Source organism: Pinus tabuliformis, chromosome 5_1 (genome assembly GCF_031772625.1).
Source record: "Pinus tabuliformis cultivar Carrire ecotype Pingquan chromosome 5_1, CPIR1, whole genome shotgun sequence".
Classification (NCBI taxonomy): Eukaryota; Viridiplantae; Streptophyta; class Pinopsida; order Pinales; family Pinaceae; genus Pinus; species Pinus tabuliformis.
The window spans coordinates 300,208,905-300,224,522 of record NC_142305.1 but is presented as its reverse complement, the minus strand read 5'-3'; the positions used below and the strand labels follow the sequence as shown (position 1 = coordinate 300,224,522).

General features: G+C 35.4%; 1 pseudogene; it reads left to right on the top strand.

Moving 5' to 3' along the window:
- The first annotated feature begins 4,328 nt into the window (after positions 1 to 4,328).
- On the top strand, positions 4,329 to 10,344 carry LOC149164549 (uncharacterized; annotated as a pseudogene).
- The last annotated feature ends 5,274 nt before the right edge of the window (positions 10,345 to 15,618 follow it).

Below are 15,618 nucleotides of genomic sequence, written 5' to 3'. Positions count from 1 at the left end.
GCATTCGACAGGGTAAATAATATTACAAGGAAAGAACACATGCTTACAAATTTAACACACTCCTACAAATATTTAATGCATTATAAACTTGTTTATTTCTCTCTCACACATATAATATAATTTCTGTATTTAAACAATTGCTTATTTCAATTGGATTTTAAAAAATAAAGATAAGAAAAATTCAAACCTCCCCCTTTAACTTAATGCCTTCGATTTGAATAAAGAAATGCTTCACATGAGGCGATTTTACATTGATATACCTTTTTTTCAATCACGTGTTTTAAAATTATATGTCGTTTCGGTTTGACCTAGTACATGTAGTTCTTTCAATTTCACCATGAATTTGATTCAATTTCACCCTCCATCCATCCAAGAAACCATCCAACTTTAACTGGTAATTTGTTTAAATTCTACCGCATATTCCTTGATGGCATTTGCTATGGAAATAGCGAGATTCATGCTACTTCCGCCATATATATTTTCGCTGTAAATTTCGTTGTTCGTTTAAATTTTGTTGAGTATAGAGTTATTATATGCGAGGAACGTTGTTGAGTTTCTCAGAGTTGGTTGTATTACCTTAAAATTTTAAATTTAGTGTAATTAGAATAGCAAATTTTTGAATATATAGGAAAATTTATAGATTTAGCAAAGTCAATTTCTTCACTTATGTTTATGCATTTTTCAAATCTCGAAATATTTTGAAATCTACAATTGTGATAATGATGGCTTTTTCCAAAAAAACAGACATGTTAATTGTTGAACTTAGAATCAATTTTGTTTTGTAAAGCTTGAGTGTAATTAGATTGCAAATTTTGGAATATTTAGGAAATTCTATAGACACGAGCAAAGTCAATGGTTTGACTTCACTCATGTCCATGAAATTTCCAAAATATTTTAAAATCTACAATCAAGATAAACATGGCCCTTTCCCAAAAAAACACTAATACATATCCCTCAAAAGCACTTGCAAGTTTAAAATGCCTTTATACCAATATAACATATATTTTGCAGGCTACCTCATTCCCAACGGTTATGAAGGTCATGCCACTTTTCAGAAACATTTATCATAATCTAGAATTCTTTCTGGATCCTCATACATTTGATCCTTCCATATTTGAGGTTAGTGAATGTGATGTTTCCAGAATGTTTGGATTTTGAGGAGGATCATTGGTCTTATTTTTATGTGTATGTGTGTGTGTGTTTTCCAAGGTTCAAAGTTGACATTAATGAAAAAAATTATTTTCATTGTCTAGGGTTTGTAGTGGACATTAATGAAATTTGTGATTTTCACTGTCTTCTTTTCAATATCTACTAATATATTATTTACTTAAAACAGATTAATATTGTACCTTTGTTGTTGCAGAGACCTCCAAAACAGAACATGTTTCTTCCCCTTGGCAGTGGAGTCCATTCATGCCCTGGGAACGAATTAGCAAAGTTGGACATGCTTATCCTGATCCACAATCTCACAACCAAGTATAGGTACCATTTCTACCAGTATTTGATTCCCTAAATCTATTGAAAAACTTAAAAGCTACAAAATTAGATTTTTAGATCATTTCAATCTTGAAGTTTTCAAGATGCGGACTAGATTTGAGCTTTAGCTAATAGATATACATAGAACTTCCAATTTTTTGTTGCCCCCATCCTCATCATTTCACCACACACATACCTCACTACGTTATGGATATAAAGTGGCTAAAGTAGAAAGGAATACGTTGACAATATTTTAGGCATTAGATTTTGTAATTATTTGGCTATATTTGGGAGGCCTATAACAAATATCATGGAATATTTCCGGAAGTACAAGGTTTTCAGCAAATGAATAATATACTCATGGAAAAACTTGACTGTAAGGGGAAGCATATAGGAAAATGTTGCAAGGCAGAGACATGGTGGTGGATTTATTGTTTGTTTATTATTAATGTGATTTATTAAGACTTTTAATAATTGTTTTTGGACTTCATGCAAGTTGGATGTTGTGAGCACTAAGAGAAGAATTCAATATAGCCCCTTCCTTGCTCCCAAGCAAGGAATTCCATCAAAAGTTAGGACCAAGATCTAAAAATCTCCAGGCACATGATCCTCCTCATCACATATATCTCAGTAGTTCCAATGATAGCAATAATGGTAGGAAGAGACATGGATATGCAAGATTTACGCACTACTAAACAGGGGAATGTTTAAGAAAATCAATTAAGATGAAATTAATATTCCATATGAAGCATCTAATTAAATTAATTTGGATCTAAGATAATGTATAAGACTTTTCATTGTTTTCATTTTTATATTAAAATCAATTGACAGATATGAAAAATCAGGTTTTCATATAGACATGGTAGGGAGGAGGGTAGGTTGGGCTAAAGGAGCTATTCAGTTTGCTAAATGAGGTTTTGATACAGACACGATTGTTCAAATGGGTTAAAAGAACTATTCATTTTTCTGCAATCAATCAAACCAAGTGGTAATGGTGCTAATGAATCCATTTTAAGCTTTTTTGGAACCCTTTTTTGTATTTCTTTATTGATAAAATCTAATGCAAAAAGCAATGTGAAAGTTAATTATTGTGGCAAAATATTAACATCTTGTGCTAATTCTAGTTAATTTTCTTTGTAGGACTAGATTAAAATGTTTGTATATTATTCTGTATTATTATCTTGTTGTGTTGGTCATGCTACAAGGGTGTGAAATTTTGTTAAATTGATTGAGTTATTTTTTATTAAGTTAAAAATAGGTGTTGCATGATTATAGATATTATAAAGATTGTGCCATTATGTGCTTTGCTTTCTTTTTTTAAATCAATGCCTACATATGAAATTTTAGGGACTCATATAACTCACATAATTTTTACGCCGTAAGGCGTTCCCTATGAAATTAACTCCCCTCTTATCACACCTGTCTTGCTATAATCCCTTTGATTGAAATGTTAGACGATTCAAACAATTTCCATCGTTGGATTAAACATATGGTTATAACTGAAGCGACACTGACTTGAAATGCCACTCTTTGGAAACCCAAATCAATGGCACTCCTGGAAAACCGAAATCAGTGGATTCCCCTGCTCGATGCCTTTCTTTGGAACCCAGCGCTTTCCCTGCTGAAGGAAACATTCTTGCTCAATGCCTCTGCTCGGAAACCCAAATCAGCGGAGTACCAGCCCTTGTTTCAAGAGTCCTCGCAACAGGAAGAAAAAGTCTCAAGAAGAGGATATTAACAATGGGCTCAAGCCTGCTTGTGCTGCCATTGCGGGAGAGAACCGTGATGGTAATTTTAGTGCGAAAACATCTAATGGGTGTGTGAAAAGCTCTGGTGGGTCTCTGAAATCCAATATTTCATAAACACCTTCGTTGGCTAATGCCTCTGGGATTCATTCATGTAAATCTATGAGATGTGCTGCTAACTACCCAGATTGGGGTTTGGTCAATTTCAAGGCTCAACCCCGCAAATTCCTTGTTGCAAAGAGGCATGATCGGCCTGAGAAGGAACCCATTGAATGCAAATGCAGTGAAAGGAAAGCAGATGGAGATATATCTAGAAAATGTGCTTGTGTTGCTTCCAAGGAAATGAGGGCTTCTCAGGAGTTTTGCAAGGAGAATCTACAGTTAACACCTTCAGATTGTACGGAAGAAGAAGAACATACAGAAAGAGGCAAGGACTGCAAAACCCATGGCTCTAATGTGAATCTTGAGATTGCAAATGCTGATAAACATCATGAATTTGAATGCAATGTAGATGGAAGATATGGGTTTGCTGAGAAATCTTTCCCTGCTGAAGGGAAACTTTCTTGCTCAATGCCCCTCCTCGGAAACCCAAATCAGCGGAGTCCCAGCGCTCGTTTCAAGAGTCCTCGCAATAGGAAGAAAAAGTCAGGAAGAGGTTCGGTCAAGGCTCAACCCCGCAAATTCCTTGTTCCAAAGGGGCATGATCGGCCCGAGAAGGAACCCGCTGAATGCAAACACAGTGAAAGGAAAGCAGATGGAGATATATCTAGAAAATGTGCTTGTGTGGCTTCCAAGGAATTGAGGGCTTCTCAGGAGGAGTTTTGCAAGGAGAATCTGCAGTTAACACCTTCGGATTGTGCGGAAGAACATACGGGAAGAGGTAAGGACTGCAAATCCCAAGGCTCTAATGTGAATCTTGATATTGCAAATGATGATAAACGTCATGAATTTGAATGCAATGTATATGGAAGATATGGGTTTGCTGAGAAATCTAGTATAGTTCTTCCTTGTAATCAATTTATTGATGACAATGACCAATCAGCTACATTGACAAAGGAATACTCTCGCTCCAAGAACTGCGTGGATTTATCAATCTGTGGGTGGCAGATGAAGTTGATGGTGTGCAGCCTCATTCATTGCCCATTCTTTCGCAGTTCATTCTTTTCTCTGAAAGCTTCTCCCTCCCAAATTGTTGCACCTTCACCCATTTTTAGCACAACTTATCATCTCATTTCAGGCCAAAAGTTTGCAGGTTTAATCCGAACTTGCAGCAGACCAGGAGGACGAAGAGGAGCACCAGGAGGACGAAGAGAAGCATTGAGGTCCATGGCGTCTGATTCATCTGCAACCTCCAAGCCTTTTGGAGTTCTCTTTGTTTGCCTTGGTGAGTACCGTCCATCCAATGATTCAACGAGTTCGTTCGGTATCGGTCATTGTTCGCGATGATGCTTCCATAGCGTCTACCATTATTGTCAGCCATTCAATTGTAGAAGATTATAGTATATTGTACACTATAGATCCAAAGCCTGAAGCCAAGCACAATTCTCTGTATCATGCCTGACTTGAGCGAACTAAATTTTTGTAGTTCTATTCAATTCAACTAAAGGAGCTAGGTTCTTCGTAGCTTCTATATTCTTAAAAACCCTGACCCAATTTCTCATCTATGTTTCTATTAGAACAAATCATAATAAACTGGCACTGGAGATTTTTACAGTCATACAATCCACCGAATGATTGCAGAGAGCAAATTTTCGTAATGCCTGAATACCAGCGAACGTCCGGTTAGGACATAGAAATTTTCTTCTGCCCTTTTGAGCATTTCAAGAAGAAACATGATGTGAGGGGCTGCATCCTTCGACTGAGGTGCCGGGTCTAAGGGATAACTATTTTGTTAAAATCCTCTGAGATTTGCACCTAGCCTCATTCCTTGGTGCCATATGGATGGGGTAGCCCACAGTGAGAAAGCTTGGGGGACAGCTTAACACTTCGCCAACCTCACTAGTGAATCAATATCCCCTTTGGCTATTAATGCTATGGGTGTGACCTCTCAAGCCAGGGTGGGTGCATGATAATCAAAGAGTTAAGTTTGAGCTGAAAGCCGTGGAACTCAAACATGAAAAAAATGACTGCAATATATACCTCTAATTTAAGGATTATTAAAACTTAGGATGTACAGTTTCTTGAACATCTGATGAGATTTAGTACACGGTTACTACAGAAATATATGGAATCCACCAATTAGGCTAAACTGGTCTAATGCAGGGTAACAACCAGCATTATGGAACTGCAACAAAATTAAGATAGCTCATTGGGCTACTTTTGTACAAAATGATACTACTACGATAGACTGCATATTTATCATCGTTTGTCCATAATTGGACAACCATCTCTCTGACGAGTTTCAAACTAGCCTAAGGTGCCCGCAAGGGGATTCTGTCATCCTTGCCTTGCTATTGTGAAGCTTACAGAATTAGTGGATATCACTGAACAACTTTACAACCTGTTAAGCTAGTTACCGACAACCAACTGTCAAAAATACAAAAGGACATAGACACTAAAGGCTGTGCACTATCCTTATGTGCCTCGTTGTCTAAATTCTATTGAAGTTCTGCAACGCAGAGACCCGCATGGCTATCCCTTGTCCTATCATTGTTAGATCCCTGATACATCATCAGAGTGTTTTAGCAGCTGCTTATATATATATATATATATATATATATATATATATATATATATATATATATATAAGAATCAGCAACTAAGCTGGGTACAGGTTTGAATTCACATGATATGGAGTCAATTGTGACTACTACCACTATAACTTTTAGGCGAATCTATGCACACTCCCACACACTGTCCACAAAGTTAATTAAGGATTTTGGACCACAAACTTTACATAAGACTTTATAGGACATCCATCGCCGATTGAGCTGCCCAGGGACTATTAGTGGTGTTAGCTTTATCAAACAACAATGCTTAGATTTATTTTGGAACTCATAGGTAGAATAGCTTTGATTGCCACAATAGGCACGCTGCTTATCATGCCCATTGCCATTCCATCTATGACATGTTTTTGGTTTATCCAAGAGCTTTCAGTTTGCGGTTCTCTACACATTTTCAGATTCTCAAAGTCCCATCAAGGTAAGTAATAGTCATACAGACAATAACTCTACGATAATATATTTTTAACAGCCTTAAATATTTATACCGAGCATAGAAATACCATTAAATATTTTCATTGTTGTTTAAGGACCAACTGTTGACAAAATCCTGGCAGTTTTTACGATAAAACCAGATCTGAGTAAAATTGCTAGAGAAATTAGTATGGAGTCTAGGGGCTAAATGCCAACTCTTGATTGGGTGGAAGCTGCGGGGCAGCTGGGGTTGTTAGTTAGGGTACAACTTTGTCATGATGACACAAGATAAAGAAATGGTACGTTAATGGGGAACTGGGTCCTCATGAATAAGGAGGGCCTAATTACTATATACAAGAGATTATTATAGCCATTCTCACACAGTTTTGTATGAGTTTTCAATATTTTGGTTATTAAGAGATATTTTCCCATTTCTAAGAGATGTAGATGTGTCTCATCATTATTATACTTTTGAGCCACACTGCCTTTCTATATTTGGTGTATTTAGTATTTTAGTATTTCTCCAGTTATTTCTGGTAACTCAGAGCATTACATCAAGGTCCAGCCTTGGATGTGGAAGAGAGAGGAAGGGAAATCTCACCTCAGAAAGGCCTTGGCTTTGTCTCAACTATTTTCCCCATCATACAACCCCTGAAAGTAGATTCTTTAATGATCAATCTTAATGGACTAGGGCTTATCCTTTAACAAATAAGCCCTTCTGCTTCTAAGGAAGAAATCAAATCAAAGGCTGGGGTGTGCGGAGGGCCATTGAAACAAGGGTCCGACTCTTAACATGATCACTTTGTTTGCTACTTCCAATTGCTTGAACTTTCTAAGTTCAATGGCCAATTTACTGCTTCCATAAGGTCTCTCCATAGTATGTATTTTCTAGATTATTTTTGTGTGTTTCTGGTTGTCAGTTTCATGTCAAAACAGAGCTGGTCACCAAGGAGTTTGGCTTATTATGCTCTCTGCACTCAATGTTTGTGTCTTCAGTCATTAAATCTAGCTGAAACATTTTAGTGGAATCCAGGGCCAAGGATTTGGTTTCCATCTTTCTGTTTTTAGTGCTGAGTGATGCATTTTAGTTTCATTTAAATACGTGAGCCCGCTTCATGTTTACATAAGTTGTTGATTTTTTAATATTTAATCATGAGTTTAACTTGCCAGTGGAAAATGGAACAAAAAGAACAATCACATGAGAGAATATCCACTATAAACTTCTTCATAAAAACATTGTAGAATAATTACTAATTCATGGTAACTAAATATTTCATGTAGAGTTATGCATTACTTTAGTCCTTTACAAAGCAGAAATTCTAGTAACTAGTTACCGTTGATATCTCAATGCTCATGATTGCTTTTTCAGGGCCGTGATGCATATCAGTGTCAAGAAGGATAATGATTATTAGCTGTGGAAAAATTATTATTTGATTTGTCAAGGATAATGATTTGTTATTGGCTCCTATTGTTGCAATTGGGAATGATAAAATCATTGCAAGTTTAGATATCTTAAGTAGTTGAAAAAATATTTGCTAATCTCTCCAGGAAAATAATCTCTTTTTATTCTTGTTCTTGGAAGGAAACATTTGTCGGAGTCCCACTGCAGAGGCTGTATTTTGTGATGCTGTGTAGAAAAGGGGATTGACATCAGCATTCAAAATTGACTCTGCTGGAACTATTGACTACCATGAGGTAGGTTCTAGCTTATCATGGGTCAAGGCTAATTGAATCGGTATTTTTGTCTATTATAATGCAATAAATAGGTATCACGTATTAATATGTTGAAATTATTTGAAGGGCGGTCCTGCAGATCCCAAGATGAAGAATGCAGCCAAGAAACGTGGAATAGAGATAACTTCTATATCAAGGTCTATATCACCTACAAACTTTAAAGAGTTTGATCTAATACTTGCAATGGACAAGCAGAACAAAGGTAAATAAAAAGCATAAATGGCATATAAAACTCCCAAAATTTTCAGTTTCATTTGCTAAGTTGTTCCAAACAGAATCTAATAAGCCAATACTATTGTTAAATTCAGCAAAATGTACATTAAAGTTTGTCTATGTTATTGTTAACATATGCTTCTAATTAGTTTCTAAGTTGTGTGCAAAAATAAATTAATAACATGGGATGGATATATTTTGTAGTTGACATATTGACAATTCTCCTTCAGCGCCCCAACGCACAAGGCCTTTATTGCTTTTTCTAGGTAATTGGTTACATTTGGTATTCTTTATCGTTTCCCTGTGATACACATACCATGGAGGAAGCCATTTTTATAGTCAGATGGAGAAATTGGGGGGGAACAAAATAGCTGTGAGATGTCAAATGGACAATTACTGTGCCAATGGCTTGCAACCTTGGAGCTCTGAAAAGCTTCCTACAACAGTGGTATGAGAACTCAACTTTGCTCAATTATAGTGAAGTTTTAGTGTGATAGCATCTGAGATTTGTTTTGAGGTTGGTTCTCTCTTTAACTGATTTTTTGATTTTGTGTGTTATTGACATTACAGATGTGCCTGATACTGCACTGATATTGAGAAAGCACACCCTTCCAATGAAGCTATTTTCTTGCATGTTATTCAATGAATTAGAAATCTTCAATCCTCAGGATCAGTTGCCATTTGCATATGTAAGAGACATGGTGACACCCAAAGTGAGGATTCACATGTTCGAATCAACCATTTTTAATACAATAACAAATGAATATTAACACTCTTACAAAGTCAATCGAAGCATTTTCAAAGAGCCTCCTTTGGACCTGCAAATTTCTTTGGGTTATGAATCCAGCGCCTGCAAATCGTATCTGGACAGAATGTGGGCTGCATATTCCATTTGATTGTATTAATTCATTTCAAATTTGATTGGATGCTAAGATTATAGCTTGCAAAAGCTATCAATTTTTTAAAGTGTGAAGGGTCATGAAAGAGCAGAATATGGGAGGATCCATAACTGCAAATTTAACCAATACATGATGTTGATGGATGCCATGGGTGTTAATTTTGTACTATATTGGATTAGATGACTGATTTAATTCTCAATAATTGAAGTCATTTTTACTGCCTCTGCCAACATGAGATGATAGAGACTGTGCACCTATATCTAATATGTGTATTGCATTTAATGGAGTTGATAGGACTGAATTGTTTTCCATTGTAAATTCCAGTGGTGATTCTGGTTATACCGGGAATGAAGGAAAATAGAATGAAACGTTGCCATGAAAACATTTTTAACTCAAACGGAAACAAAGAATTTTTCCAGGTGGCTCTTCATTGTCAACACAATCCTGAACTGAAATTTGGTACAAGTTGTATAGGCTTGCATGTGCACCATCGTGACAAAGTTTTTATTGAAGGAGGTGCAATGTGGGGATAGATGTTGATTTGAGACGGTACAAATATATGAGTCTCTTTTGTGTTGGACTACATGGACGGTGGAACCCTTGCGTAGGTTCTTCAAACCCACAAGAAAATCCCAGAACACTATTTGGCTGAGGTTGCCAGGCAGGTGCTCAAGGGCTTGCATTACCTGCACCAGAACAAAATTGTTCACCATGATATAAAGCCCTCCAATTTACTGATCAATAAGAGAAGTCAAGATTCCCGATTTCGGTGTCAGAACTGTGTTGGCTCACACTTTGCCCCAGTGCAATTCCTTTGTGGGAACTTGTGCTTATATGAGTCCTGAAAGGTTCAATCATGATGGGTATTAATTTACAATTTCTATTGTCTTCTGCAATGCAGTTGCTCGAATACCCTTCAGATTATGAAGCGAAGAAGTATTTTCTTAGGAAAGCTACAACCATGGCAAATCGGTCTTGCCACTTATATTCTGAGTTTTCAGGTAATCGAAGATCCTCATATTTAACAATTTGAGAGATCTATCAAGAAACATTACCTTATGGCATGCATGTCTGTTAAAGCAATCAGGCTAAAACTATGTTTCGTTGTTGTTGGCAGTCTCGGCTATTGTTCATCAGATTTAGAAAGAAGAGTTATTTGGTAAATCTCGGCTACAGTACATGAAAGGACCTGAAAACCCCTATTCAGCAGCAGGTCCAGTGACCTTCGGTGGAACTCTGGATGTGAAGGAAAGAAAAAGGTATTTCAATTATTCTGAAGGGACTGATTTGCCTTGTGGTTTTGCCAATTACCGTACCCAAGGGTTCCTTGTGTCTGAAGAAGACAGGAAGGTCATGGAACAGTGCAAGGGGGGTGTGGTAATTTCAACTATATTTGGAGCCTAAGAAAGATTAAAAAACCCAAGTATGTTAGGAAAATCACAACAGAACATTTGTTTCTTCGTGTTTATGGACAATGCAACTCTCACACTTCTTGCCAGATACCAGATCAAGCCCAATGAGTCTCATAGAATTGGAATTTGGCACATTGTTTTGGTCAGGGAGTTGCCATACAAGGAATCTATAATGAATGGCCTCATTCCCAAGTATCTTTCCCACAGGCTTTTCCCAAACTGTGTTTAAAACATTTGGATGGATGCCAAGCTACAGCTTGTTCTTGATCCTTTGTTAATTTTGGAAAATCTCCTTGTAACTCACAATGTTGATATTGTTGTCTCAAAGCATCCTTACAATACTCATAACATGGAGGAAGTCGTTTTTACAGTCATATGGAGAAAGTGGAGCAAAGAAGCTGTGAGGTATCAAATGGGTAGTTACTGTGCTGACGGCTTGCAACCTTGGAGCTCTGAAAATCTTCCCTCAAGCAGTGGTATGGGAACTCAGCTTTGCTCAATTATGGTGAAGTTTTAGTGTGATAGCATTTGAGATTTGTTTTGAGGTTGGTTCTCTCTGTAACTAATTTTTTATTTTGTGTGTTGTTGCTGGCATTACAGATGTGGCTGACACTGCACTGATATTGAGAAAGCACACCCTTCCAATGAAGCTATTCTTTTGCCTATTATTCAATGAATTAGAAATCTTTTATCCTCGGGATCAGTTGCCATTTGCATATGTAAGAGACATGATGACCCCAAAGTGAGGATTCACATGTTCAAATCAGCCATTTTTAATACAATAACAAATGAATATCAACACTCTTACAAATTCAATCGAAGCATTTTCAAAGAGCCTCCTTTGGACCTGCAAATTTCTTTGGTTTATGAATCCAGAGCCTGCAAATCGTATTTGGACAGAATGTGGGCTACATATTCTATTTGATTGTATTAATTCATTTCAAATTTGATTGGCTGCTAATATTACAACTTCCAGAAGCTATCAATTTTTTAAACTATGAAGGGTCATGAAATAGCAAGAAATAGAAAAATATGGGAGGATCCATACCTGCAAATTTAACCAATCCATGATGTTGATGGATGGCATGAGTGTTAATTTTGTGCTAGATTGGATTAGATGACTGATTTACTTCTCAATAATTGAAATCATTTTTACTGCTTCTGCCAACATGAGATGATAGAGATTGTGCACCTATATCTAATATGTGTATTGCATTTAATGGCGTTGATAGAGACTGAATTGTTTTTCCATGTGAATTCCAATGGTGATTCTGGTTATACCGGAAATGAAGGAAAATACAATGAAACGTGCTCTTCTGGACAGCTGGTATCCAAACTGGGTGTACGCCATGAAAACAATTTAACAAGACCAAAGAATTTTTCTAGGTTGCTGTTTGTTGTCAACACAATCTTAAACTGAAATTTGGTACAAGTTGTATAGGTTTGCATGTGCACCATCGTGACAGAGCTTTTATTAAAGGAGGTGCGACACGGGGACAAATGTCCCCAGATGTTGATTGTTACATTTCTGCATCTTTTTTAGATTTGCCTATCCCTATTTCGCCATTGCTCTTCAATTTATGCACATTTCTGCATCTTATTTATATTTGCATATTCCTATGTCACTATTGCTCCTCAATTTATGCACATTTCTGCATCTTATTTAGATTTTCCTATTCCTATGTCGCCATTGCTCCTCAATTTATGCCTTACGGCGTTTCCTTTGCAACATTTGGTGCAAATGCTAGTTTAAAGCATGCTAGCTTAATGGAAGAGCACCTGTCTTATAAGCAGGAGGTTGGTGGTTCAATCCCACTATTCCCTAACATGAATTAATGAATGATATTGCATTTTATTTTTAAACTAGATATTTTATATTAATTTATTTCAATGGTGAGATATTTTTCTAAATTCATTGTTTTATATTATATCTAAAGAGACAAAAGTGATATTTTATTCTTTTAAATATATTTTTTTATTATCTCTAGAAAGACAATAGCTAGGATTAAAGACTTATTGTCTCTGTAAAGACAATATGTATTTAATCCCAACTATTGTCTTTGGAGAGATAAAACTAAAATTGTCTCCTAAGAGACAATAATGTTTGTGTTATATATTGTCTTTATAGAGACTAATTTTTAAGACAATAATTTGAGACACTCGCTTAAAGACGATATTTAAGACAACACAGAAGTTTTTTTTATCTCAAGTTGAGACAGTTTACCCAAAAATTGTCTTAAACACCCTTCAGGTGTAGTAGTGCTATAAGTAACCTATAATGAACTGTAGTGAACTATGTTGAACCATAGTGGATGGTCATGGTTGATAATGGAGGCCTATAGTGCATGGTTAAGGTTAACCATAGTCAAACCATGGTTGACCATCAAAAACCACCATTGCAATGGTAACCATAGTCATATCATGGTCAACTATAAACAAATCATAGTCAAATCATGATCAACCATAGTCAATCATGATCGACCATACTCGAACCATGGTTAACGATATAAGTCATAAACAAAATAGAGTTAGCGATATTTAAACATGGTGAATATGGACGAATATAGTCAATTGTGGTCAACGATAGTCAAACAATTGTTAAACATTGTCATTCATAGTCAAAACATAGTGAGTGATGTTTAAAAATGGTGAACATGGAAAACCATAATGAACCATGGCTGGAAAATTAGTCAACACTCAACTTTGGTCAAATATAATTGTTTATCATTATTATTGAGTAATATTAATGGAGAAACATAGTCGGCCATATTTGACAACATACCCAACCAAATTCAACTTTGAAAGTCATTTTTTATCTAGTTGACCATGAATAAAGTTGGTCAACCCTATGTTTGATTATGCTTGACAGTCACCACTCCTCATCTTTGGTCGAACATAATCTCCTGCCATTATTATTGATTAAAATTGATAGTCAAAGATAGTCAAGCACATTAGTGAACATAGTCAAACAAATTCAAATTTGATATTCATTGTTTAAATAGTTTGCCATGATGATATTATATTATTGGGTTTAATATTAGGGTTTATAATATTCGGTTTAATTTTAAATTTATAATATGGGATTTTTAATAATAGGGTTTATAATAGTGGGTTTAATATTAGAGTTTATAATATTCGATTTTATATTATTGCTTAATATTAGGTTTATAATATCGAGTTTAATATTAGGTTTTTCTATTGTGATGTTGAAATGCTAAATATTATTCCAACATCACATTTCCAATATCATTGTTTCAATAAAATGATCAATCTGATAATCATTGTCGCAATGTTACATCACATTTAAATTTATTCAACATTGCATAATGACATCAGAAAATTGAGGTTTAATATTAGGATTTATAATATTTAGGGTTTTAATATTGGGTTTACAATTTTAGGGTTTAATAATTTATAATAATGAGGCTTAATATGAGGGTTTATAGTATTAATCTCAAGGTTTATTATATTGGTTTTTATAATGCATGATCAAGATAAACCATAGTCAAACCATGGTTGGCCATTAACAACTACCTTTGTATTCATAACCATAGTCAAATATGAAAATCAAGCATGGTCGAGGATGATTTATAAACCTTTGGTTTATAATATTAATCCCTTGGGTTTAATATTAATCCTTTTGGTTTAATATTATTCCTTTGGGTTTATAATCTTTTGGGGTTTTAGTATTAATACCTTAGGTTTATAGTATTAATCTCTTGGATTTATTAATCTAAGAGTTCATATTCCTAGGGTATAATATTATTCATAGGGTTTATAATACTAATCCTAGAGTTTAATATAAATCCCTTGGGTTTATAATCATGGTCAACCAGGGTCAAACATGGCCCAACATCACATTGTGACAGAGATTGTATCAATATGAAAATCAATCACGACCAACCATATTCAACCATCTTCAATCATGGTCCATCATGGTCAATCATGGTGCAATGTCACATAGTGACATGGATTATCTCAATATGAAAATCAAACATGGTCAAGCATGGTCAATCATGGTCCAACATCCCATTGTGACAAATATTATCTCCATATGGAAATCAATGATGGTAATCCATGGTCCAATGTGGCATTGTGACAAAGATTGTCTTAGTATGAAAATAAACCATGGTCAACCATGATTATTTTAATGTTTATAATATTTATCATAGGGTTTATATACCTTGGTTTATAATATTTATCTTAGGGTTTATCATCGTATTTTCTTAATATGAAAATAAATAATGGTCAATCATGGTCAACATTGGTGAAACATGATCGACCATGGTCAATCATGGTTAACCATGGTCAACAATGGTCCAATGTCACATTATGACAAAGATTGTCTCAATATGAAAATCAACCATGGTCAAGCATGCTCCAAGATCATATTGTGACAAATATTTTCTCAATATGAAAATCAACCATGGACAACCATGGTCAATAATCATGGTCACGTTGTGACGAAGATTTTATCTTGGTCCAACATCACATTATGCCAACCATGGTCATCCATGCTTAACCATGGTCACCCATGGTCAAATGTCACAATGTGGAAAAGGTTGTCTCAATATGAAAATCAGTCATGGTCAATTGTGGTCCAACATCGCACTATTACAAATGTTGTGTCAATATAAAAAACAACCATGGCAAAAATGGTCAACCATGTTTATTTTAGGGTTTTTAGTATTTGTCTCAGGGTTTAGATACCTTGGGTTTATAATATTAAACCCTTTGGTTTAATCATATTTCCTTGAGTTTATAATCCCTTGGATATTTAGTATTATTCACTTGTGTTTATTAGTCTCTTTGATTTATAATATAAATCCCTTGGGTTTATAATCATGGTCAACCATGGTCCAATGTCACAATGTGACAAAAATTGCCTCAATATGAAAATCAACCATGTTGAACTGTCATCAACCATCATCCAACATCACATTGTGACAAATATTGTCTCAATATGAAAATCAACCATGTTCAACCATGGTCAACCATGTTCAAT